This window comes from Carcharhinus amblyrhynchos, chromosome 18, assembly GCF_965287045.1.
Source record: "Carcharhinus amblyrhynchos chromosome 18, sCarAmb.v2.hapA, whole genome shotgun sequence".
Taxonomy (NCBI): domain Eukaryota; kingdom Metazoa; phylum Chordata; class Chondrichthyes; order Carcharhiniformes; family Carcharhinidae; genus Carcharhinus; species Carcharhinus amblyrhynchos.
The window spans coordinates 50,370,698-50,385,727 of NC_137341.1; the positions used below are offsets into that span (position 1 = coordinate 50,370,698).

Genomic DNA, 15,030 nt, shown 5'->3' on the forward strand with positions numbered 1-15,030 from the left:
GAGAGCACAAAGCATTCCAGATTACAGATGCTTCTAAAGAGCAATGATGCTAACTATCAGCTAACGGGCTCAAATGGAACTCAGAGCGGACTACCTTTACCAGTTTTTCCTCTACTTTTCTCACATGGGTTGCCTCATCCCTTCTGGTTCTTGAACTAGTATGCTTACCAAAAGAAAATTACATCTCGTGCCTTCCATGATGCCGGGTGTCCCAAGCTTAATGACCAACAAGCTACTTTTGAAGTGTAGTCACAACTGAGATGTTGGAAGTACGGCAGCCAATCTGTGCACAGCAGTGTCCACAGGCGGCAGTAAGTTACTTGGCCAGATGATCTGCTTCTTTAGCCACGTTGGCTAAAGAGTAATATTGTAATATTGACCAGGAGACTGGGGGAAAACTCTCCCAAACTTTCCTTGGATAAGACTTCCATTCCACTCACCTCTGATAGGATAGGCAGTGACGTAGTGGCATTGTTACTGGACACGTAATCCAGAGCACAGGCCAAGTTCCAGATTCAAATCCCACCACAGCAGATGGTGAAATCTGAATTCAACAAAAATCTGGAATTAAGAATCTACTGATGGCCATGAAACCAATGTCAATTTTTATAAAAACCCATTTGGTTCCCTAATGTCCTTTGGGGAAGTAAATCTGCCATCTTTATCTGGTCTGGCCTACACGTGAATCTAGAGCCACAGCAATGTGGTTGATTCTCAAATAACCTCAGGGAGGGCAGGTCGGGACAAACAATAAATCTTGGCCCAGCCAGCAACGCTCAAGTCCCATAAAATGAATAAAGAAAGATACAATCAGAATCATTGAATGCCTATGGTTCAGACAGAGGCCATTCAGCCCGTCAAGGCTGCACTAAAAACAATTCCATGTATATAGCCTGCTAATGTCCCTGACACCAAGGGGCAACTTAGCATGGCCAAATCAACCTAACCCGCACATCTTTGGAGTGTGGGAGCAAATTGGAGCACTTGGAGAAAACCCACGCAGACATGAGGAGAATGTGCAAACTCCACACAGACAGTCATTCCAGCCTAGAATCGAACCCGGGTCCCTGTCACATTTGTCCTTGGAACATTTTTAAGAAGCAATCAGCAAAATTTGCAGTTTTCTTTCTTTTCAGTCAATACTATTCTTAAGGAAAGCTCTTCTATATTGAATAGTTCCAGTACGCAGCATATTGGTCAAACATGGATGCATTGATATGATTTGCTTCCCAGTAAACGGATAGAAAACTGTGAGGACAGCACTCATGATTTGCTAATAAGTCACCAGCCACGTGTGCTAATGGCTGAAGCCTCAGAAAAACATTCATAATCTCACTAGTAGAACTGTTTAAAAATCAAAACCAAATGTTCCAAATATAATGTTGATATGATAGCAATTCTACTTTTGCAGTGGTGTTCACAGAGTAAATCTCATGCTTGTGTGTTTCAGTCCACAGATTAATATACAAAAACATATACTGAAACAAGTGGGACATCAGAAAGGGGAAGGATAAGGAAGTAATATATTTGTTCGTGAGAATATGAGCTTCAGCAGCAAACTTTAGCGGTTCAAGTATTGATAAAAAAACTTTTTAAGAGTTACATGAACCAGCCAGCAAGATATTTACGCCCTGTTTACACCATCTCTCCTTGTGAACTGGTATGATTAATTATTGCTCAGGAAGCAACTCATTAAAACACTTCAAACTTACAAGGATAATGTAGTGTATCTGGCAAAATGACATTGGTTGTAGATGTGCATCAGAACTGGAACAAGGGCATCCTGTTTGCCCCTCTACCAGTCCACCCATTGATGCTAAAGTACCACAATACTTATGTACATGATTTCAAGGCTCTGAAACAGAGGGTCAAAATATGACTCATTTCAACCTTGACCTTGCTTGGGTGGGAGAGGGTGTTGGGTCTGTTCCCACAATGCTTTTGTTTCCCATTCCCAGCGTTGAATTACATAATCACAGAAACTGACTCCAAGAAACTATCGAAGCCAAGTCCAGGAGAGGTCAACTGAAAATTAGATTGTTGATACCCTGTAGATTAATGATCGTACAGACAGATGTTAGGGCAGCTCCTCCAGATTGTAAGGCTCCAAACCAGTTTTCCCAGATGATACTGTCAGCATCCAATGTTGAAACATTTTTAAAACAACAAAAACTGAGTCAGGACTGTGCATTTCTTTCTAATGAGTTATTTTACCAAATAGATGCCTCTCAGCTTTTATTGTTCGGGCAAACAAACAAAGATGTATTTATATGGTGCCGTATCACTCCTTGCAAGAAGACTTCAAAATAAAGTTTATTTATCAGTCACAGGTAAGGCTTACATTAACACTACAATGAAGTTACTGTGAAAATCTCCTAGTCGCTACACTCTGGCACCTGTTTGGGTCAATGCACCTACAGTAAGGAGTCTCAGAACATCAGGTTAAAGTCCAACAGGTTTATTTGGTAGTACAAGCCACTAGCTTTCAGATCCTGCCCCTTCATCAGGTGAGTGGGAGTTCTGTTCACAAACAGGGCATATAAAGACAAACTCAACTTACAAGGTATTGTTTGGAATGCTAGTCTTTACAGGTAATCAAGTCTTAAAGGTACAGACAATGTGAGTGGAGAGAGGGTTAAGCACAGGTTAAAGAGATGTGTATTGTCTCCAGCCAGGACAGTTAGTGAGATTTTGCAAGTCCAGGCAAGTCGTGGGGATTACAGATAGTGTGACATGAGCCCAAGGTCCCTGTTGAGGCCGTCCTCATGTGCGTGGAACTTGGCTATTAATCTCTACTCAGCGACTCTGCGTTGTCGTTGTTTGTGCTACCAAATAAACCTGTTGGACTTTAACCTGGTATTGTGAGACTTCTTACTGTGTTTACTCCAGTCCAACGCTAGCATCTCCACATCAATGCACCTAACCAGTCTTTCAAAATGTGGGAGTAAACCAGAGCACCTAGAAGAAACCCACGCAGGCACGGGGAGAACATGCAAACTCCACAGACAGTGACCCAACGTGGGAATCGAACCCAGGTCCTTGGCAGCAGTGCTAACTATTGTGCCACCTAAGAAGAGCTTCACATACATTAAGGTGCAATGATGTGGTTATTTAGGCAAATATGGTAGTTATATTGTGCACTGTAAGATTATTCAGAATGAGATGAGTGAGCGGTTAATCTAGCTTTAGTGATATTAGTTGAAGGCAAAGTGATGACCAGAATGAAGCAAGAACTCCCAGTTCTTTTTTTGGTTAGAACCATGAGGCCTTTAATCTTCACCTCAAGCAGCAATACCCGTGATAATCTGCACCTCCAGCAATCTAGCCTTCCTTCAGTGGTGCATTAGAATGTCAAAATAGACCACGCAACGGACTCCTGAAATGGGGGTGTGAATCCTTACACACAACTACCATTTGAGATGTTTTGAAAGTACCAAACAACTTCTGTTGTGCAATAAGAGGGCAAACACAACAGTGTTGGCACATTTGTCTTCTGCAGCAAGCTTTCAAGTTAACACAGAAATGTTGCACTATTTCTCCTCCTCTGCCATTTTAACTTGGAAAGCCATTCAAAAACAAAATGTACCTGCAGTGCTGCCAATTCCACTTTGATTCTGGGAGCTTTTCACTCTTAATGGCAGTTCTCCCTTGCTCCTGTGTGCTAGACACTTGATTCTGTGTTAATGTGACATTTTAAACTTCAGAGCATTTGTTTCCTAGATGTTAATAGATCAATATCTTTGGTACATCTCGGCAGTGTGCAGTACATTAATCCACCATGTATGTGCTATTTCTATAGCTCTAGTTATTTTATTTGTTACACTCATCGCACAGCGCTGGCAGGCTGTAGGATTAAGGGAGGCTCTCAGATTATTACATGCACCAATGCTTTCAATAAAGCGAATATTTCAAGCACCATAATGATACACAATATTTTGAGTATTTTAAATTGCTTTCTGAACTGCATTCACACCATGTTTCACATAGCAAATTTCACAGTTAGAAAAATGTGATTAATCATTAAAAGGAAGAGGATTACATAGCCAAGAGATGGATGATTTATAGTTATTCTCTTCAGTTACACAAAACCTGTGGCATATGTGTTCACAAGTAAGGTTTAAATTAATACATGATGAAAGGTCAGAAGAAAATCAAATGTAAAAACAGCTCTTTCTTAATCATTTAAACACTTGCGAGCCAATTACATTTCATTAGTAAGGATTGGTTTCCAAGCTCCAAGTCTGGCTCAGGTAAATTTGTGATGGAAATACATTCTGTATCATGTATTGAAAGGACATAAAATACCAGCTTTGGCTGACAGCCAGATGTAAGTTTCCTACTGTTAGCTAGCACTGATTTTCATCAATTTGCCAGCTGCATCTCGGAGAAAATGTGAAAGTTATCAAGAGACAACTGTCAGGTCATTGTATCTCGAGTTGACACTTAAGTGTTCCCAAATGGCTCGTCACACAGTGGTACTGACAAAGATTGCGGAGATGCTAACAATCACCTGTCTGAACACTCAGCTGTTTGCAAGACTGAGACTTGAACGCTATGCAAGTAAAACAAGTTTCTGAAAATTATAATCTTTCCGTCTCCTTTCAGTACCAAGCACACATCTGATTATATTCAGGTATAATTTTAGCTTGCACTACACTGCAGTGTAACATTTGAACCTGGATTAAAATTCGTGATTAATTTGAATTAACTTGAACTTATAGTGGAATAAACAAGTGATGAGCAGACATGTGCCAAACACCAATTTTCAGCTCCAAGAACAACAAAATCAGAGTGTGTTTTGCCCTGTTCCAGTAGCAAAGAAGAATTAAAAACCACACCAAATTTTGAGGCAAGCCCTCCTCAGAATGCTCCATATACTGAGCAACCAGCTATCTAAATGCTTCATAACATTCTTTCACAACAGTGAAGCCTGGGACCACTGAGATTTTGTGCACTCATTTAGTATGATGTTAAATTCAGCAGATAATTGCCAAAAAATGTTGTTTTAAGGAGTAAGCGAAAGCAGGCTAGTCATAGAATAGAATCCTTATAGAAGGTGGCCATTCGGTCTATCAGGTCTGTACCAACTCTCCAACAGAACATCCCACCCAGACCTGGCCCATCCCCCGACCTATCCTTGCAACCCCACATATTTACCTCGCTAATCCTACATACCTGGGGTCACCGAGGAGCAATTTAGCATGGCCAATCCACCTGACTTGCACACCTTTGTACTGTGGGAGGAAACCGGAGCACCCAGAGGAAACCCACGCAGGCACGGGGAGGACATGCAAACTTTACACAGACAGTGACCCAAGGCCGGAACTGAACCTGGGTCGTGGTGCTATGAGGCAGTAGTGCTAATCACTGTGCCACCATGTTGCCCCAGTCCTGTTGATAAAATCATGCACAGTTCTTATGCAGTTGAGTGTGTTCATCAGCTGACATGGCACAGCTTTGCTCAAAGTCATTGGAATTCAACATGAACTTCAGTAATTATTCTACTTAAATTAGGTTTCTATTTGCTTCCCCTGATTTACAGAAAAAAAGTTTAGTCTGTTACGAGAACCATTTTGAAAAGGTGGGTGTTTGATTTTGCAATCCACCACAGCACCACTGACAAGACTTGGTGAAGCCTCAAGAGAATTGCAACTCCTATAAAATGCTTTACAGCCACTCAATAAAGGTTTATTATCCAAGGTATGTTAAATCTAGTGTTTTTTCTGAGAGCCAAGTAACATTGGCGTTAGGTTATGGCAGGGAAACAACTTCTCCTGGACAATACAGGCAAAACAGTGATGACATCCAGTTCCATGGGAAAGCAACCAAGACATTAGTTAATGCCACTACAATAAATAATCTGGTGGAAAGAAGGTTACTGCCAATATAACTCATTTGGTCTCCATTAGAAATGAATTCTTAGCCTTGCCCTTTATCCTTTCTGACAATTTCTCAAGGGGATCCAGTAAATTTATTTCCAGTTGCTGTCTTTACAGCAAATAAACAGGCTGCAATGTCCAAAGCAATCTATTCGGACATGCCCAAAACCTTCTCAACATCTACGAAATATATCAATTATGTGAAACACCCAGCCAATGATGAAAGATGAGCAGCCTGTTCTTTTCTTGTGACTAGCATTTGCACGAAGCCCAGTCAGAGTTAGCCCTGTATAGGATGTTTTGATGTAGCTCCCCAGCTAAACTCACACCAAATAGGACAAAATTTCACAACTACTGGATGAATTATACAATTCAGAATTATTTTGTTGCTTTTCAACAAAATGTAATTAATTGGAACATATTGGACTTTTTTTTTAAGAACATAAATAGAAACAAGAGTGGGCCTTGGGCCCATCAAGCTCACTCCACCATTTGAAAAGATCTGAGTTGATCTGATATTGCTCTCAATTCCATTAATGCCCCCCATAACCCTAGGCTTCCCTTGTAGTTCAGAAATCTATATAATTTCCACTGCTCATAGGGGTACCGAATTCCTCAAGAGAAAAAATTTCTCTCCAGTTCCATCTTAAATGGGATACCCTTTATTCTCAAGATGTGCCCTAGTTCTAGATTCCCCCCCACAAGTGGAAAGCATCTACCCTATTGAGCCCCCTCAGGGTATTTACTGTTTCAATGTGATCACCACTCAGTCTTATAAACTCCAATCTGTATAGGTCTAACCTGCTTAAATTTTTCTCATAGAGCAACCCTTTCATCCCAGGAGTCAGTCTGGTGAACCTTCTCTGAACTGTCTCCAAAGCACACGCATCCCTCATTAAATAAGAGAGAAAAACAGGGTGCAGTACTCCACATATGGTCTAAGCAACGCCCTGTATTAAGACTTCCCTACTTTTATGCTCTATTGCTTTAAAGGTCAACATTCCATTCGTCTTCCCAATTACTTGCTGTACCTGCATGCTAAACTTGTTGTGCTTACACATAAGGACATCCAGATCCTTCTGTACTGCAATATTCTGTAAACTCTCTCTGTTTAAATATTTCACTTTTCTATCCTTTCTACCAATGTGGATGGTCTCACATTTTCCCACGTTATCCTGTGTCAAGTATTTTCCCCACTCACTTAACCTAGTACATCCCTCTCAACAACATATCACCAGTTTGGTGAATGTCACATTCTAACAAACTTAAATTGTGGGAAAAGGTTTCTCAGTTAATCTAATGCTGTATGCTAATACATGTGACAATAATAAATCAAATGAAATGAAATAAGGCACTACTCATTTTTAAGGGAATCGCAATTAATTTTTAGAATTCAGTTTGAGAGTATATTTTTCCTCAGATGCGGTAATACAATAAAATCGTCAACATCAGCAAAACCTTGCAATTGCAGTCAAACCCCTGATAATGCCAAGCTGTTTTTGGGCTCAAAAAAAAATGATCCAGCATTTCAAACTGAACAACATTAATAATATAGGAAAGTAGGAATTTACAGATTATCTGATTTAGAATTTGGAAATGTAGACCGCACCAATGTAGATCATGCTTTGGTATCAGAATAAATGATTGCCACATATAATGAACAACACTTGGCTGGTCTGAAACTATGGATAAGGACAAGATGATCCTTCTTAAACATCTAAACAGCATTTGCTTCTAAATGGGCGTGCTGGGTCTTGAAAATGAAGAGATCTGGTATTAAAAAATCGTGTTGATAATATTTCAAATATAATCCAATATGGATTGACATTTGAGTATTTTAACACTAAAAAAAATTTATTTATAGATAGACAAATGCAAATACATATACATCACAGAATTCTTACAGTGCAAAAAGAGGCCATTTAAGTTATCGAGTCTGTACCGACTCTCTGACAGAGTATCTCACCAAGGCCATCCCCGGCTAATCGATACATCTTGGACACTAAGGGACGATTTAGCACGGCCAATCACCTAACTTGAACATTTTTGGACTGTGGGAGGAAACCGGAGCACCCGGAGGAAACTCATGCTGGCATGGGGAGAACGTGCAAACTCCATACCAACAGTAACCCAACAGTCAATCATTGCTCATACTATTAACCTTGAGCATGCGTGGTCTAGAGTTGTCACTCACAACTCCTATACTGTGCATTCCCTGGAAGCTCTCTTCAGAGATTCAGGTGAGTGACAGAAAGCCACGGGATAGCCTGGACACTCTCCTTTCTAAGATATTTTGCTTTTAACTTTGATATAACTTACAACTTTTTTTCGTATTTCCTATTTTAATCTCCTTGATTACCTTCCCAGCATTATTTTATAGCGCTCCCTGTCCGCTGGGTTTTCACTTCTTGTGCGCTTACCTTGTTTGTTGACCACAATTGCTTGACTGCACAGATCAAGTTTTTGATTTTTGGGATGCACTTCTGGGACAAATTATGGGGTAATTCTGATCTCGTACAATAGTATGACATAGATGATATCAAACCGAGAAAGCCCATTTTACATCTCTTCTGATTTTCCACTGAAGCCGATTACTTTCATCACTAAAGTTTTGCACTGACACTTCAAACCTCAATTTCTGTACAAAAACTATTTTGGATTGTATAGGCTTTGTTGTATAAACGACACAAACTTCATCCATCAAATTATATCCTGATCCATGCTCTAATTGGGGTGGCACAGTGGTTAGCACTGCTGCCTCACAACTCCAGGGACCTGGGTGCGATTCCTGGTTCAGGTCACTGCCTGTGTGGAGTTTGCACGCTCTTCCCGTGTCTGCGTGGGTTTCCCCCAGGTGTTCCGGTTTCCACTCACAATCCAAAGATGTGCGGATTAGGTTGATTGCCCATGCTAAATTGCCCATAAAGTCCTGGGATATGTAGGTTAGAGGGATTAGCAGTGTAAACGTGTGGGGTTGTAGAGATAGGGCTTAGAGTGGGATTCTTGTCACTGCAGACTCCGATGGGCTGAATGGCTTCCTTCTGCACTATAGGATTTCTATAATTCTATGAACTAGGTTGAGATCTGAAACCCAGGTCAATTTAGTGAGAAACGTCCTAAATCTTTGCAACAAAACTATGTATTTACATTACTCAAGGTAACAGTGAAGGTGGAATGGTACACTTATTCTTGACAAGCAATAATGAATTATTTATAGAAAATATTAACAGGGTAGTGTTATGCTGAAAGCTAGTTTACATGGAACAAAACTAAGTTGTGTATAATGAATGCGGGAAATCTGGTTATTCTTCACTTAGGGCTGTCATCACAATGCTCTCTATATTGTTGTGCACAAGAACAATCTTCAGCTTAGATAAACAGACTCTAAGCAGGACTATGAATTAAAGAGGAAACATCTGGTTTAAATAATAATAAATTTCTATATTATAAAGAGTCACGTCATCAACTCCTCAGACAGCAAGGCTGTCCCGCTTTGACCAACTTCAAAATATCTGAGTGGGGTAAAATGGAGCCTCCTGTCTGTTGCAGCGCAAATGTTGACTGTGACAAATTCTCTTTCAACTATATAACCTTGAGGAAATGGGATGAATTAATCAGCTGAATTGTTTTTAATGCAAAACAACACAGTCAATTCAAACCATCAAAAAACTTCCAACTTGCAATTAAATGGTGCATCATACATCAATATATAAATACAAATTTGGATTATTCTTCAAAAACCAAATATAACTAGTAACAGTAGTCATTAGTTACGTAGGAAATAGGAGTAGAAATAGGCAAGTTCAGCCCTTCGAGCCTGCTCCACCATTCAATCAGATCATGGCTGATCTCTCCCTGGTCTCAAATCCACCTTCGCACCTGTTCCCCTTATCCCTTTTTTATTAGAAATATGTCTATCTCCTTCTTGAAACCATTCGATGATTCAGACTCCACCATGCTAAGGGGCAGCACGTTCCACAAATTCACCACTCTCTGAGAGAAGTAATTCCTCCTCACCTCAGTTTTAAAGGTGAAGTCACATGGGATCAGAGGTGAGCTGGCAAAGTGGATACAGAACTGGCTCAGTCACAGAAGACAGAGGGTAGCAGTGGAAGGGTGCATTTCTGAACGGAGGGCTGTGACAAGTGGCATTCCTCAGGGATTAGTACTGGGACTTTTGCTGATTGTAATATAGATATAAATCATTTGGAGGAAAATGTAACTGGTTTGTTTAGTAAGTTTGTGGATGACACAAAAGCTGATGGATTTACAGATCGTGATGAGGACCATCAGAGGATACATCAGGATATAGATTGGTTGAAGACTTGGGCGGAGAGATGGCAGATGGAGATTAATCCAGACAAATGTGAAGTAATGTATTTTGGAAGGTCTAATACAGATAGGAAATATACAGTCAGTGGCAGAATCCTTAAGAGTATTGATAGGCAGAGGGATTTGGGTGTACAGGTACACAGGTCACTGAAAGTGGCAATGCAGGTGGAGAAGGTAGCCAAGAAGGCATACAGCATGCTTGCTTTCATTGGCCGAGGCACTGAGTTTAAAAATTGGCAAGTTGTGTTGCAGCTTTATAGAACCTTGGTTAGGCCACACTTGGTATATGGTGTTCAATTCTGGTCACCAGAAGGATGTGGAGGCTTTGGAGAGGGTACAGGATGTTGCCTGGCATGGAGGGCATTAGCTATGACAAGAGATTGGAGAAACTTGATTTGTTCTCACTGGAACGATGGAGATTGAGGGGTAACCTGATAGAAGTCTACAGGATTATGAGGGACATGGACAGAATGGATAGTCAGAAGCTTTTTCCCAGGTTGGAAGAGTCAATTACTAGGGGGCATAGGTTTGAGGTGTGAGTGGCAAGGTTTAAAGGAGACGGATGAGGCAATTTTTTACACAGAGCTTGGCGCTCGTTTGCTGGGGGAGGTAGTGGAAGCGGATATGATAGTGACTTTTAAGAGGCATTTTGACAAATGCATGAATAAGATGGGAATAGAGGGATATGGTCCCTGGAACAGTAGAAGGTTTTAGTTCCATCGGGCAGCATGGTCGGTGCAGGTTTGGAGGCCCAAAGGGCCTGTTTCTGCCTTGCAATTTTCTTTGTTCATTGTAAATCCACCACCTCTCATCCTATGTCTTGTACGAGATTGTCCCATAAGAGGGGACATTTGGTCTACATTTACATTATCAATCCAATATTTCTAGGATGCAAGTGAGGTAAATCACATTTGCAACGCATTTTTTATCACTGCTTTGTATTTGAACATTAGTGCAACAAAGTACAGTACCCAGGGGTGAGATAACCTTCACTTATTTAAAACTAGTCACTTTCCTAACCAGAGTGGACACCAATGGCTCTGGGCATTTCACTATGTCAATCATTTATTTCAATGTTAATTGTCATTACTTTCTACCCATTATATGAAGCACATGGCTTCAGCAAAGGCTAAATCCATAAATTTACCTCACTGGGAAATAAAAAACTTGTACCGTTGAATTTCAACTGTCTATTGTCTAAATTCTCATCTGTTGATCACGTATTCTTGCCAACTGACAATGCTGATTTATCAGAACATCTGCAAAAATGCCAACTTTTCTTCAAGAAACCAACAGAGGATGAAATTCAGCTTAATTGGACGGGGGGGGGGGTGGGGAACGGGTAGTCTATTGGCAGTTTGCTATACATCATGCCAGGTTTTTCTACTGACGTCAATGAAATAGAAAATGATCTGACTGTTTAGAGGGCAGCCAATTCACCAGTATTGGTGATGCTCTGTTAAATAGCTGGTGTTCTGATTTGCAACTCAATGTGGAAAAATCCACATGACTAATCTGTTGAAGCGAGAATCCTTCAATAAAGCAACAATCCTTTATCAGTAAATGGCTCCACATTTGCATAAACACAACATCTGTGAATACTCAAACAAAAATATACTCATTCTCTTTGTGACAGAACATTGGAGAGGCATCTGAAACTCACAATAAAGACACATCACTTAATTTGTGAGGCTATGGCCTCTGGCCAGTGCAATTTGACCAATTTTGCAACGATATATGCCATTGAGTGCAAGGTTCATCAAGGTCTGCACCTTACTTTAGCTTGTTACCATCAGGCTATTCTATACTGTTACTTTAATGAAATCATGCAATCTTGCAATCTAGTTTTGCGAACAGCACCAGACTTTAAATTGAATTATTGACTTGGCAGCAGAAATAATCACCAGCAATAATCAAGTTATTATTCCCAGATACCAACAGAATTTTGATACATGGAGAGGAGATGGCTACATGAATACACGTATCAGTTCTAACCTCTCAGAATTAGTAAGATACTGAAACAAAATCCAAAAATATCACGGAAAATAAAAGTTCACGGTGTAGGCGGCTAACATACTGGCACGTAAAGATGATTGGCTAGCGAACAGCAAATAGAGAGTTGGCATAAATGGGTAATTTTCTGATTGGCAGGCTGTGACAAGTTGTAAGCCAAAGGGATCAGTGCTCGGCCCTCAAATTTTTACAATTTATATAAGTGAAGGGACTGAACATATGGTTGCTCAATTTGCTAATGATACAAAGTTAGGTAGAAGAGTAAGTTGTGACGAGGATGTAAGGAGGCTACAAAGGCATATAGATAGGTTAAACGAGTGGGCAAAGATCTGGCAAATGGGGTATAATGTGAGAAAATGTGAAATTGTCCATTGTGGCAGGACAAATAATACAGAAGAATATCATTTAAATGGTGAGAGATTGTAGAGCTTTAAGATACAGAGGGATCTGGATGCATAAATTGCAAAAGGTTAGTATGCAGGTACAACAAGTAATTAAAAAAGCTAATAGAATGTTCTAATTTATTGCTAAGGGAGTTGAACACAAAAGTAGGGAGGTTATGTTCCAGTTATACAGGCTGTTCAGAAGCTTTTTTGGATGGTCTGAGGCTTTTTCCCTGGGTGGAAGTATCAATTACAAGGGGGCACAGCTTCAAGTGAGAGGGGCAAAAGTTTAAGGGAGATGCGTGAAGGAAGCTTTTCATGCTGAGAATGATAGATGCCTGTAATGCGCTTCAAGAGAAGATGGTGGAAGCAGGCAAGATTTAAGAGTCATCTCGACAGGTACATGAAAAGGGAGGGAATAGAGGAATGTGGACCTAGTAAGGGCAGAAGTTTTTTTTTAGTTAGGGCATCATGGTCAGCACAGGCTTGGAGGGCTGAAGGGTCTGTTCCTGTGCTGTTTTTTTTTGTTCTTTGATATTGGCAAGACCATATCTGGGGTATTGTGTACAGTATTAAGTTTAAAGTTTATTTACTCGTGTCACAAGTAGGTTTACATTAACGCTGCAATGAAGTTACTGTGAAAATCCCCTAGTTGCCACACTCCACCATCTGTTCGCGTACACTGCGGGAGAATTCAGCATGGTCAATGCACCTAACCCAGCACGACTTTCGGACTGTGGGAGGAAACCGGAGCACCCGGAGGAAACCCACGCAGACACAGGGAGAACATGCAAACTCCGCATAGACAGTGACCCAAGCCAAGAATTGAACCTCAGGTCCCTGGCGCCATGAGACAGCAGTACTAACCACTGTGCCACCGCTCCTTATTTAGGAAAGGATGTAAATGAATTGGAAGCAGTTCAGAAAAGGTTTATTAGATTAATATCTGGAATGGGAAGGCTGTCTCATGGGGAAAGGTTGAACGTCTTGGGCTTGAATTCATGGGCATTTAGAAGAGGAAGAAGTAACTTATTTAAATATGCAAGATCCTGAGTGGACTTGACAGGGAAGTGGGAATTATGTTTCCTCTTGTGGGAAAATCTAGAACAAAGGGATCAACAGATTAAAAATAAGGCATCATCCATCAGCATCATGATTTCCTCTCAGAGACTGTAAATAATCTCACAACATTAGGTTAAAGTCCAACAGGTTTATCTAGTAGCATGAACTTTCGGAGCGTTATCCCCTCATCAGGCGAGTGAAGAGTTGGGTTCACAAACAGGGCATATATAGACACAAACTCAATTACAAGATAAAGGTTGGAATGCGAGTCTTAACAGGTAATCAAGTCTTTACAGGTGCAGACAATGTGATTGGAGAGAGGGTAAAGCACAGGTTAAAGAGGTGTGAATTGTCTCCTGCTAGGACAGTTAATGAGATTTTGCAAGCCCAGGCAAGTCGTGGTAGTTACAGGTAGCGTGAGCTAGTCACAAGTGTATGTACCGTGTACCTGGTGGATGGCATTCTCACGTGAGATAATGGCATCCATATCGATGATCCGGCACATCTTGCAGAGATTGCTGCTGCATGCTCTTGTAATTCGGCCAACATCGTCTAGTTGATATACTGCAGGAAAGGATGTCCTGAAGAATGGTACATTGGTGAGACCACGCAGATGCTATTGACACCGCTCCACAATCACCAAGCAGGAGTGTTCGGGTTCCTGTCGGGGAACATTTCAGCAGTCAAGGGCATTCAGCCTCTAATCTTCAGGTAAGCGTTCTCCAAAGTGGCCTTCATGATACACGGCAACACAGAATCGCTGAGCAGAAATTGATAGCCAAGTTCTGCATACGAGGATGGCCTCAACCGAGATCTTGGGTTCATGTCACACTATCTGTAACCCCCACGACTGGGCTTGCAAATTCTCACTAACTGTCTTGGCTGGAGACAATACACATTTACCTAACTTGTGCTTAACCCTCACTCCACTCACATTGTCTGCACCTGTAAAGACTTGATTACCTGTTCACACTCGCATTCCAACCATTATCTTGTAATTGAGTTTCTGTCTAAATATGCCCTGCTTGTGAACCCAATCCTCCACTCACCTGATGAAAGTGCAACGCTCCAAAAGCTTGAGCTACCAAATAAACCTGTTGGACTCTAACCTGGTGTTGTGAGACTACTTACTGTGACTACCTCAGTCCAATGCCGGCAACTCCACATCATGGCTCTCAGAGTTGGTGTGTTTGAAACTCTCTTGTACAAAAGGCACTGGAAAGCAGAATCTTTGAATATTTTTAAAGCAGAGTGAGATAGATTCTTAGTAAGCAAGGGTACGAAAGGTTATTGGGAGTAGGTGGGAATGTAGAGATGGGGATAAAATTAGATGAGGTTAAAATTAGATCAGTCATGATTTT

General features: G+C 40.9%; 1 protein-coding gene across 4 annotated transcripts in view; it reads right to left on the minus strand.

Moving 5' to 3' along the window:
- mrtfba (myocardin related transcription factor Ba) overlaps positions 1 to 15,030 on the minus strand; it is a 290,456-nt gene that overhangs the window by 133,793 nt on the left and 141,633 nt on the right. The window lies entirely within an intron of this gene.